The sequence below is a fragment of the Cavia porcellus genome, unplaced genomic scaffold, assembly GCF_034190915.1.
Source record: "Cavia porcellus strain 051 isolate PalLab524CR breed Dunkin Hartley unplaced genomic scaffold, mCavPor4.1 scaffold_16, whole genome shotgun sequence".
Classification (NCBI taxonomy): domain Eukaryota; kingdom Metazoa; phylum Chordata; class Mammalia; order Rodentia; family Caviidae; genus Cavia; species Cavia porcellus.
In genome coordinates, this window is record NW_026947499.1 from 39,424,420 (window position 1) to 39,434,140 (window position 9,721).

Consider the following 9,721-nt stretch of genomic DNA (forward strand, 5'->3'; position numbering starts at 1 on the left):
ACAATGGACTAAGAGTGTTTGGAGCAAGGGAGATTATTTTGAGGGTGAATTCCTGGCAACATGTTTTACTGTAACAAATTTATTTAAATATTCACCATATATTTCAATTATGCTTTGAGTAATCTACACAGTGATCCAGAGTGAGTAATTTTTAAAAGTTATTTATTTTGGATGCTCAAGATGGAACCCAAGCCTCTTAGTGTATGCTTACCATATGCTCAAAAAACTGAGCCAGACCCCAAGTGCCAGCACACAGTTTCAATCATATTTATAGCCTCTCAGACAATCTACAATTACTTTTCGATCCATAAAGTACACGTTTGTTAAAAGCAAGAACACTTGGCTGTGCTGACGGATTTGCATTCTGATTGTGGTATGCTCCTGCAGGTCTACACAGATCGGGCGCAGCTTGCAGGGAAAAATCTGGCAAAAGTGAATGAGATTTGTGGTTTAGTTAGTTTCATGGTGCTATGGCTAATTTCCTGGTTTTGATAGGAGATTGTATTTATTGTGTAAGATGTTTTCCTTGGAAGAAGCCAGGTAGAACCAGGCATGATGGTACACGCTTCTGATCCTAGCAGTTTGGGAGTCTGAGGCAGGAGGATTGTAAATTGGAGCCCAGCCTGGGTCACTTAATGAATTAGGGAGACCTTGTCTCAAACTAACGAATTAAGAAAAAGGCTACGGATGTAGCTCATTGTGAAGGCCCAGGTTCAGTTTCTAGTACCAAGAAGGAGGAGGAGAAGCAGGAGAACGAGAAGATGAAGAAGGTGTGGACAAAAGAGGAGGACAAGGAGGAGGAGGGGGAGGAAGCTGCCACGAGGGGAGCATGTATAGGAGCTCTCTTGTTATGACTTGTGTCTAGGTGTCCCTCTACATCCTGATAGGGTCATCAGTGGGGCTTTTCACAGGGGGCAGGATCTAGGGTGTGTGATACTGGGACTGGGGATGGATATTGGGATTGATTCATGATGCAGTGCCAGGATTAAGGCTGCCCCACCCTGGGCGCGAGTGCTACCCACCCTAAGGGACACCTGGGTAGGATTTAAGGGCAGGAAGAGGGTCTTCACTTGTCACTGCTGCTTGGTACTTATTACTTTGCTGCGTTCCTGATTTCTACCCACCATGGACTCTTTCTCCTCTGCAGGCTCCCTCTGTCACGTCACCCTGCCTTGGAGCCAACCTTGGAAAATCTCAACAAACTGAGCTAAACAAACCTTTCCTCCTTTAGTTTTGGGTGCTGGGTATTTTGTCTCAGCAGTGAGGAAAAGTAACTAAGACATCTCTATTGCTTCTCCATCTCCTCCTGCCCTTGCCTGTGTACACCAACCTTTGGTAACCAATGATTGATATTTAACTATTTTGAATATCTCATATATGGAGTCAAATATATGTGACCTTTCACATCTGGCTTCTTTTACTCGACACAACGTCTTGAAGGTTCACCCTATCTAGCATGGCCACACCTGTGGTTAACTAGGACCCCTTGTCCCTGTGCCCCACTCCCTGTGAATCTAGTTACTCCTTGGTACACATTTAGATTGCTTCTACCTTTTGGCCATTGTGAATAGGGATGCTCTGAATGTTCATGTACAAGGTTTATCTCAGCAGCAGTTTGCAAAGGTTCTGAACACACATCTAGGAGGGTAAGTGCAGGATCCTGTGGTCACTATGTGTGCCCTCTACAGGAGTCATCACGCTGGGCCTCCATAGCTGTTGCACTGTACCTGCCCACCAGTGAAACACTGGGCACCAACTTTTCCACTTTCTTGGCACTTTCTTTCTTTCTGTCTGTCTGTCTGTCTGTCTGTCTTTCTTTCTTTCATTCTTTCTTCTTCTCAGTCTCTCTCTTTCTTCCTTTCTGCAGAGTACTTGGGATTGAACCCAGAATCTTTACTCTGAGCTACATCTCCAAGCCTTTAAGAATTTTTTTTAAAAAACTTTGTTACAAGGTCATGCTAAGTTTCCTAGGCTGGGCTAAAATTCACAGTCCTCGTACTTCAGTCTCCCAGGGTGCTGGGATTACAAACATGCTCCACCACCCTTGGCTATTTATTGTCTATTTTAAAATATTATAGACACCCTAGTGGGCATGAAGTAGTACCTCACTGTGGTTTTTTTTAATTTTAATTTTTACTTTTTTTGTCTTTTTCATTTTTACTGGTACCAGGGATCGAACTCACGACCGCCTGCTTACAAGGCAGGTGCTTACGCCGCTGAGCTAAATTCCCAGCCCCATCACTGTGGTTTTGACCTGCATTCCTCTTATGACTAATGGAGTTGAACATCTAACCATAGCCTTATTCTCTCTTTTTCTTTTTGCAGTACCAAACCCAGGGACTTGCACATGCTACACAAATACTTCATCACTGAACTATATACCCCCTGCCCTAATCATAGCTCTTTGAAAACAAAGTTTAAGGCCCCTTCAGGGCTTGAAGTCTTTGTGTTCCACAAACAGACATGGAGACTGTGCAAAGTGCCAACGGGTCCAACTTCCTGCTTAGGAAGGGAGAGTTCTGGCTTTGTTCTACTTCTCTCCCTTCTTGGAGGTTTTTGCTCAGTGCTTCCCAGCCAGTCTGTGGCCCTAGCCAAGAGCCTGAGTCTCCAAGGACTCTGTTGGTATGTAGAAGGAGGTCAGGAGAGCCTCTTGCAAGGGGAAAAGAAAGGAAGGAGTGGGTAGAGATGCGGTCTCTGGGATCTCAAGACCTTCCTGGTTCCTACAGGACCTGATTCAGCCAAGGAGGCAATGCAGAGGCTCAGAGCATCCTGGGGAGGTCCTGCAGTCCTAGGGCAGCACTGAGCAGCGTCGTCCACTGTGGATGGTAATGGTGATGCTTATGACAATGACGAGGCTGGAAGCCTACCAGCGACTACAGGGAGCAGACCTCTTGGAGAATGCCTTGCTCTCAAGAGACAGAGGCTCTATGATCCAGAGTCAGGGACAGGGTCCCCCAGCTGCATGACATCACCAGCTTGTATGGTGCAATTTGTGGGAGCCCAACAGGAAGCTGGAATGGTACACAATGGAGCCGGATATCGGGGTGTACTCTTGTAATGCCAGCAGTCTGAGAGGCTGAAACAGGAAGTTCTAGAGTTTGAGTCCAGCCTGGGCAGTTTAGTGATTTTAGGGAGACCCTTTCTCAAAAGAAAAGTGCTAGGCATGGCGGCACATGCCTGTGATCCCAGCATTCAAGAGGCTGAAGCAGGAAGATTTTTAGTGAATTCAAGACCCACCTGAGCTATATAGTGAGTTCAAGGCAGACTGAACTGCATAAGGAAACTCTGACTCAACAAAACAAAACAAAACAAAATAAGAAAAGCTGGGGAGTTAGCTCTGGACTCAATTTCTAGTACTACAAAAACCAAAATAAGCAAAAATAAAAACCTGAAAGTCAGGCTGGCAGCCACTTGTGACTGCATCCCCAAAACAGTGAGTCACTGGCAAGAAGCTCAGCAGGGTAGGGCTGTTCCACAAGAGTTCATTGGCAGGGCTACACTGTTTGCAGAGTGAAAGCACACAGCGGCAGGGGTGAGGCAGGCGGAGAGGCCACCCAGGAAGGTCCGCCAGTCCACACAAGGTGTGAACATGGCCGTTGGGAGGGCAGTGAATGGTTCTTTGCTCCATACACTGAGACAAGGGAGTTTCCACAGCAATTCCTTAGTGGGGCATGAGTACTTGAACAGCCCAACAACAAGGTTGCTCCCTGAATGGGGTGCCTGGCTCCAGGACCTGCTGCCCAACGCAGCACCACAGGTAGTGTTTTCTAGGTATAAATGTGCTTGTAAGGGCACGACATGTTGACTCCTATTAATTCACTTTTCTGAGCTCCTGTTTCTCCATCTGTAAAATGGGATAATAAGTGAATTTCTGCTGTGGTGTAGTTAGGAGGATTAACAGAAATAAAGCTTAGCACAGTATGCTTAGTAAGAGTTAATGATGGGTCTTCCTGAACCTTTCTTCTGTGTATTCACAAACACACTAATGGTGATTCTGGCAACACATGACTGTAATTCCAGCATTCTGGGAGACTGAGGCAGGAGTATCATATGTTCAGACCCAGCCTGGGCAACTGAGTGACATAGTGAAAACATCATAGAATAAAAAAGTAAACATATAAATGAAAAGTAGCTGGGGATGTAGCTCAGTGTGAAGGCCTTTGGTTTGATCCCTGGCACTGCAGACAAAACAGACAACATTCTCACATACATATACAGTAAAAACTCTGTGGCCAGGCGTGATAGCACACACCTATAATCCCAGCACTTGAGAGATTGAGGCAGGAGTATCTCCATGAGTTTGAGGCCAGCTTGGGCTACATAAGAAAGTTCAAGACCAGCCTGTACTATATAGTGAGACCTTGACTCAGAAATGAAACAAGGGCCAGGGCTATAGCTCAGTGGCCTGACTGGCAAGCATAAGGCCCTGAGTTCAATTCACAGTACCCAACAAAACAAGACAAAACAAAACAAAACAAAAAAACAGTGAATGTTCATATCGAAAACAAAACAAAATGCTCTATAGGTCCCCAGGAATGCTCTTTCCACTTTGTCTGCCAGGTAGATTCCTGATTGTCCACTGAGGTTCTGCTTCAGCGCCTCCTTTTCCAGGGAGTGTCTCACAACCTGTCTGGTTGCATCTCTAACCTCTAGTGCATTTCATCTGTTCAAACTGTCTTTAATTCATCCATTGTTTACTTAAGAACCTACCATGTTCTAAGCCTTTGCTGGTACGAGCGAGAATCTGCTCCTCAAAACCTGTGAAGCCTCATCAGGAAGACAGATGCTTACATAAGCCATAAATATACAGATGAAAAGGGTAATAAGCAAGACAACCAGAAGAGAGGAGGACAGATCTACTAACCTGGCCTGGAGAAATCAAGGAAGGCTTCCTGAAAGAGGTAAGTAAGTTTGAGCTGGTTTTGAAGGAAGATGTTAAGAGATAACCAGAGGAAGATGGGGAAGGATGGAAAACAAAATGTCTCTGGAAGGATCTGAGTGCTGAGACAGAGGATAATGTGAGCACTGGTTGGAAAAAGAGCCATGGAGTTCGGAGGACAGGGACATGGGCTTTTATTATTGTTGTTGTTGTTATTGAAAAAGCATGTAATCCAAGTGCACTGGAAGGCTGAAGCAGGAATACAGCAAGGTTGAGCTCATCCTGAGCAATTTAGCAACTCAGGGAGACTCTGTCTCAAAAATTAATAAAGGGGCAAAGGGCTGTGGATGCAGCTCCTTGAAAATGCCTTGAGTCCAATCCTGGAACCATTAAAAAAAAGAATAGAAAAGCCATGCCAGCTTCGTACATACACTGCATGAAGTCTTCACCTGTAACGTCTTGCTCTTCCCTATAACAAAACACTACAGACTGGATCATATTTAAACATTGCAAATCTATTTCTCACCATCCTGGATGCGAGAATCTTCAAAATGATGACATCTGGTATTTGGTGAAGACCTTCTTGCTATGTCCCCACATGACGGAGGGCAGAAGGGGCCATGAGAATAGGTGCCACGTGCTCATGTGGCAGAGGAGCTAAAGAGTGAGTCTTCCCCCACAAGCCCATTCCGTGGCAGCACTCACCCATTCAGGCGGCAGGATGCTCATGACTAACCATCTCTTGTTAGGCCCCTGTGATGATGAATCAGGCAGTAAGTTTCAACAGGAGTTTCGGAGGCAACAAAAACATTCAAATCCTGGCCTGCAAAAAATAAGGATGCAAAACTCATCTGGGATCCCACTCCCCTAAGCTAAGTGTTAATGTTAGAAATATTCATTCCAGTCTTTTTTCTCTCTCTACATATGGCACTGTATGTGCTTGCATTTCTCTTGTTACCAAAGTGATAGAATACGGTGCACGAGATTATATTTATTTGCATGTCACCAAATATTCCTCCACAACAGGGGTCAGCCAACATTTTCAGGAGTGAGTGAGATGGCACAAATATTTGGCTTTGCAGGTCATGTTGTCTCAGTAGCAACTACTGTGTAAAAGAAGCCACAGACTAGGCGTACGTGAGTGTGGCCGTGTTCCAGGGGAAGTTTATTTATGGTGCCTTAGATTGGAATTTCAGATTGTGTCCACAAGTCTTTTCATTTTTCAACCATTTAGAGATGTAAGAACCACTCTTAGCTCACAGGCTAAGAGACAGGTGGTGGGCTTTCAGGCCCAGGTGGCCTTCAGGACGCAGGTGGCCAGCCCCTGTCCTACAGCAATGCTTCGGGCTGTACTGTATTGCATTGCATCCACGCATTATTTATACTGTTTACATAAACAGCCCTTTTCTGCAGATTATTTAGATAGCTCTAATATTTTGTATTTCTGGAAAGCTAGGCCAACAGATACCTTTGTGGTTAAAACTTTGGGTATATCCTTGACTATTAGCTTAGAGATAAATTCCTGCATGAGTAATAGATGCTTGAAAATGTAAATATGATTTAGCACAGTTTTGATGCCATCATTCAAACTTGTGTCTAGAACAAATGTCAAAGATTTGCAGAACAAAGACCTGATATCCCAGAGCAGATAAAATGCAAGGAGGGATTTCTAATCTGAAGTGAAGTTCTCAGTAGTCCCTTGGCTCCTTCTCGAGCACCCTCTAGTGTCAATCAGCATATTGGACCTGTCCCTCCTGAATCTGGAAGTGAGGAGAGCCTACCACCAACAGACTTGATCTTGGTTTCAACCCTGAAGTTGCAAAAATGTGACTCATCTTTGCAGCTGTGCTGTGGTCTGGGCAGCAACAGAGCTGGCCCATCTATGGTGCAACAGAAGCCAAAAGCCAAATTCCTTTGCATTGCAAGGGAGTTTGTTGTGTACAGAGGGATCCTGCTGTCTGATTCCCTTCCTCTGAGGCCCCTGAGAACAGCAACTGTCACCCTGTCACTTTGTTTTGGGCCTCCACTAAGCTGCCTTCAGGGCTCAGATGGATGCACAGGTGTCAAGCTGAGTATGCTAACTAGGACACTCATTTTACCCCCCATTCCCTCTGTCCTGCCCTCTGAATTCTTGCCCCTCAGTGGCTCTCATCTGATCACTGAGATTTGTTAAATGACTAAGGGAAGTAGTAAGAGTGTGCACAGCATGATGTCAGAGATGAAAAAGACACACTGTGCATTTATTTTGAAGAACATCTGCATGTGCAGAAAGAATTATGGAGCATGTTCAGAGAAATGTGTAGGGTAGATATCAAAGTGATAGTGGTGTTGGAGACAGCACAGTGGGGTTGGGATTGTGCTTTTAAGTTTATATGCTTTGGTTTTGCTTTGTATTTGTTTTACTCATAATTCTATGTTGTCCTTGTAAGAATTTAACCATTATGGAGGTTTTTTTGTTGTTTTTATGGTTTTGTATTTTTTTTTTTTTTTTTTTTTTTTTGGTACTGGGGATTGAACTCATGACCTCATGCTTGCCAGGGAGGTGCTTATGCTGCTGAGCTAAATCCCCAGCCCAAAGATAATGTTTTTGACCAAGAAACAAATTAGTTGGGAGAAACTAAAAAATAGGTTGGGAATTGCTCTCGGGGTCAGCTTATAAATTAGGCTTTTATAATTAAGAGTTATATGTTTATGTTGGCATCACAGTCCTGGAACATACAGAGGACAATGGACATTTTTCTTTTTTGTCTTTTTGAGACAAGGTTTCCCTATACAGTTCAGGCTGGCCTTGAAATTGCAGTGATCCTCCTGCCACCTAAATACATCCTTTTTTTTTTGTATCAGGAATCAAATTCAGAACTGTGTGCTTGCCAGGCAAGGGCTGTTTAGCTCAGCTATATCCTTGGATTTTTCTTTTTTTTTTTGTACTAAAAACTGAATCCAGGCTTTTTGCATTGAGCTACATTTCCAGCTATTTTATTATTTTGTAAGGATGGGTTTGAACTTGCAATGCTCTTATCTCAGTCTCTCAGAGTCCTGGGATTACAGGTGTGTGCCACCACACTCAACTCTGGATTTATTTTCATTTCTTTTGTTTTTTTAAAATCCATTTTATTTCAAGGAGAGAAAAAAAAAAGAATTAAAACAAAATTTCAAAACACATCAAAAAGTGGACAAAAGTGGTGCATACATTGGGCATTTTCATCCCCAAATCATTCACTCAGAGCACATCTATATTTATTTATCCAAATGATGCCAGCACAAATCTTTCTCTTCAGTGAACTCAGAGAAATCAGTAGTATAATTATCTCAATTAGAATATATATTATATATATTCACATATATAATATATATTCACATATATATGTTTTTACTAGTGAGACTATGTTTACACGTGTGTCTTATTTATTTCACTAATGAGTAGGTTCTCAAGTTGCATCCATTTACCTATAAAAGTCACCAGTTTATCTTCATAGCTGAGTAGTACTCGATTGCATAAAAATACCACATCTTTTTTATCCATCCCTCAGTTGATGGGCTTTTAGGTTGTTTCCAAGATCTGGCTATTACAAATTGTGCTGCTATAAACATTGGTGCACATTTATCACTGTAGTATGATGTTTTTAATTCTTTTGGAAGACACCCAGAAGGGGAATATCAGTATGGATTTTAAAGCCTTGTTATATGTGAGTAACAAAACATTTTAGGCTAGTTATGGTGGTGCATTCTTATAATCCCAGCCCTTAGGAGGCTGAGGAGGGAGGGCTACTGCAAGTTCAAGGCCAGTCTGGGCTACATAGTGAGTTCAAGGCCAGCCTGAACTGCGTGGTAAGGTCTTATCTCAAAACAAACAAAAAAATTAAGTTCTGCCTAATGAACCCCACCCATACCTTTTACTGACTAGCTCTGAAAATTCGTTTTCTTCAATGGGGGTCAGAGAACCTGCAATTTATTCCACATGTAGGGTGAATATAGGTTCTCTAACTCTGCTTTGGGCCCCTTCCAGTGACAGCAAGAAGGATGAGATATGTGTGTCCAAAGTGAGGGGGAGTATTTTGAGAAAGATGAATGCCAACGTATCTTTCATGGTGATAAGTTTTCGATCATACAATCAACCTGGATTCCAGCAGACCTTTTTAAAACTGAGGCTATCCCAGCCAGGCACGGTGACAAACTCCTACAATCCTAGTATTGAGGAGGCTGAGGCAGGAGGATTACCATGTTTGAGTCCAGCCTGGACTACATAATAAGGTCATGGCAAAACCTTTTGCAAAAATAAAAAAACAAAAATAAAATTAAAAAAACAAAACTGAGACTACTCCAGGCACCTATGGAGTCAGGAGTAAGTGACAGAGGTTTCTCCAGAGCCACCTTGCAGAACCAGAATGAGACAATAAGCAAGCAGATGCTTGCCTGCCTTGGCTAATCCATAACAGCTGGTCCTGTAGCTTTGCGAGGAGTCCGTCTGACCCTCTCCTTGGAGCTCTGCTCCCTTGGCTGCTCTAACTCAAGCCTCTTCCCGTTTTCTCTTCCTTTTCGTCTCTGTCTAATAAATCAGCCGGTGCCTCTCACGGGCACACCCTGAAATGCTTTCACATAGTAACACATGGAGAGCCTGAGTTAATATCCCCAGTTCCTCTCTGGGGGACCTCTTCAGACTCTGCATAGAGACAGTTTCATTTGGGTCAATGGCTATGTGCTTGGCACTACCAGAAAATGGCAAAAAAGAATGCAGTCAGGTCCTGTTGTCACGTGACCAGGAAAAGGACTTGGGCAGCTGCTGCTGGGTGCAGTTGGGACGCCCCAAGGAAGACAATCAAATGCCCACAGTCCTGACAGACT